General features: G+C 63.0%; 1 protein-coding gene across 1 annotated transcript in view; it reads left to right on the top strand.

Annotated features, from left to right (window-relative positions):
* The first annotated feature begins 261 nt into the window (after positions 1-261).
* RBFOX3 (RNA binding fox-1 homolog 3) overlaps positions 262-2,106 on the top strand; it is a 257,622-nt gene continuing 255,777 nt past the window's right edge. Inside the window, exon 1 of the mRNA XM_045299844.1 lies at positions 262-394. The gene's annotated coding sequence lies outside the window, so the exon portion shown is untranslated. The remainder of the gene's footprint in view (positions 395-2,106) is intronic.

The following is a 2,106-nucleotide window of genomic DNA, read 5'->3' as shown; positions in this document are numbered from 1 at the left end:
ATTTGCCAGATCTTTCTTCTGATGCCCTTCCGGTGGAATTCCACCTCCACTCTGCTGGTCAGCAGCTGAGCATGCCCACCGATGCCTTCCACTCCCCCGCCACACAATAAGCAAGTGTCCTCTTTGGAGAGTGGCCAGTCCCTGGTGGCCTCCCCACTGCCCCATCCCTCTCGGCCCCTGTTTATGAACACCAGCGTTGGCTTTATATCAAAAGGAGGATTTTACTTCACAGGCATTCTCTCTCTCTCTCTTTTCCTTCAGGTTGAAAATCAGTTTCTGAGAACCGGGTAGCTTCTCCTGCTGGCACTCACTCCCCCCAGCCCCCGTGCCCGGAGAAACTTCCAGAAAGAGCCCCAGCGGCCCCGCCCTGGACCGGCTGCACTGCAGCTCACAGGTAGGCCTCCTTGTGCCTTCAGCCGGGCATTTGTGGCAGGGCTGGCTGGAGAGAGGGCCACCTTCTGTTTGTAGGACACTGTGTCCTTGTGGTTCTAGGAGCAGGACGGGCAGCTGCTTGGCCCCCAGGGGAGCATAATGTGCAGTCTTCCAGGGGCAGCTGCCCTCAGCGCCCTAAAGCCACCTCCCTGGACCGAGGGGCTTGTCGTCCTGCAGCTAGTGCAACTTCTCACGATGGGCACACTGCCTCTGGCTCGGGCCACGGGGCTGTGCGTGCCGCAACGCTGGCTGCTCTGGGTGGGGGCCGGAGGTCTGCGTTTGCGGTGAGCTCGCCCGATGGATGTACGTGTGTCTGCTCCCATGCTGGAGGGCCTCGGGGGGCCGAGCCCCGGCCGGGGGTTACAAGGAGGGAGACCAAACCGGGCACATGGAGGAAAATGGTGCCTACCTCCAGTGACGTTGGGCAGTGACGTGGTGACGGTGTGGGTTCAGACAACAGGGAGCCCTGGGGCTGCTGCTCATGCAGGCGGCCCGGTGGGCTAGGGGCAGAGAGGAGGACTGTCAGGCGGTGGCCGCGGGAGAGCCTTGTGGGCAGAGGGAGATGTACGCAGCAGGGCGGGAGTCAGAGGTTTTGAGAATCAACCTTTGGAGGGCGCCGTAAACTACATCCCGCATGAATAGACCCCCTTCTTTCAAAGGCGGGTCCTGTCTGGATCTTCCTGGCGGGTGGGCTCTGGAGAGGTGGGCGGAATGGCTCGGCTGCCGAGCGAGGCTGGCCTGTTACTCGCCAGTCTTGGGGTGGACAGTCCCTTGGACTCTGTGCAGGAGAGGGACTGCCAGTGGCCAGGGTCCTCCATCCCGACCAGGTGTGTGCAGCAGCCAGGGATGGCAGGGATCTTCCCAGAGCGCCAGGTGGTGGACCCTGGCTGGCTGTCCTCTCTCCAGGTGTGCTGGGCTCAGGGCCACCTTCATTTGAGGAGGAGCAACGCCCCTGTGCTGACTTTGAGCCTCTCGGGATGCAGCAGGGGAGAAGGGGAGTGTGCACCCTGGGGTTCTTCAGCGGGTGGGGCCGGAGTTGAATTTGTACTGGCTTTGGAATGGTCAGTTAGGTGACCACCACCTGATCAGGTGGGCAGGAAGTCCTTGGGCGACCCACGCCCACAAACCACCCAGTGGCCACCCCGTGGATCACAGCGGTTCCTCGGGGGGCTGCAGGGGAACCAGGTTGGGGTGGGGCCATTCTGCTGTGCCCAGGTCCCTGAGTCGAGGGTCCCTGGCCCAGCCCAGTTGGCATGGTGACAAGCAGAAGGCATCTTGGCAGAGCCGGGCCTGGAGGGGGAGGAGGCGCCCTGTGCGGGCTGAGACACCCTCTGGTCCCAGCTGGTCCTTCTCCGCCACCCCTTTCCCACCGTCCCACGGCAGGCAGGCTTGCTCTGGGGAGCTTGTGAGGCATGAGGAAGCCAGGCCCCCCAAATCTGCCCCTAAAAATAGTCCCTTCGTGCCGCACGTCTCCACCACACACTCTGGGTAGCTGAGTGGGGTGAGGGAAGCCGGAGTCTCTTTCTCCCCCATGGGCTGTGTGTGTGGGGGCGGTGGCAGGTGGCAGGTGTTGGCAGAGCTGGGCTGGAGGGGGTGGACCAGCCAGCGTCTCTCTGGATGGCCAGGGAGGGAGGCCTAGGCAGGCTGGATTTGAGGATACTGCCAGAGGGCTGC

This window comes from Echinops telfairi, unplaced genomic scaffold (genome assembly GCF_000313985.2).
Source record: "Echinops telfairi isolate 266 unplaced genomic scaffold, ASM31398v2 ScPeMD7_7458;HRSCAF=8496, whole genome shotgun sequence".
Lineage (NCBI taxonomy): Eukaryota > Metazoa > Chordata > Mammalia > Afrosoricida > Tenrecidae > Echinops > Echinops telfairi.
This window is presented reverse-complemented; position numbering and strand designations above follow the sequence as displayed.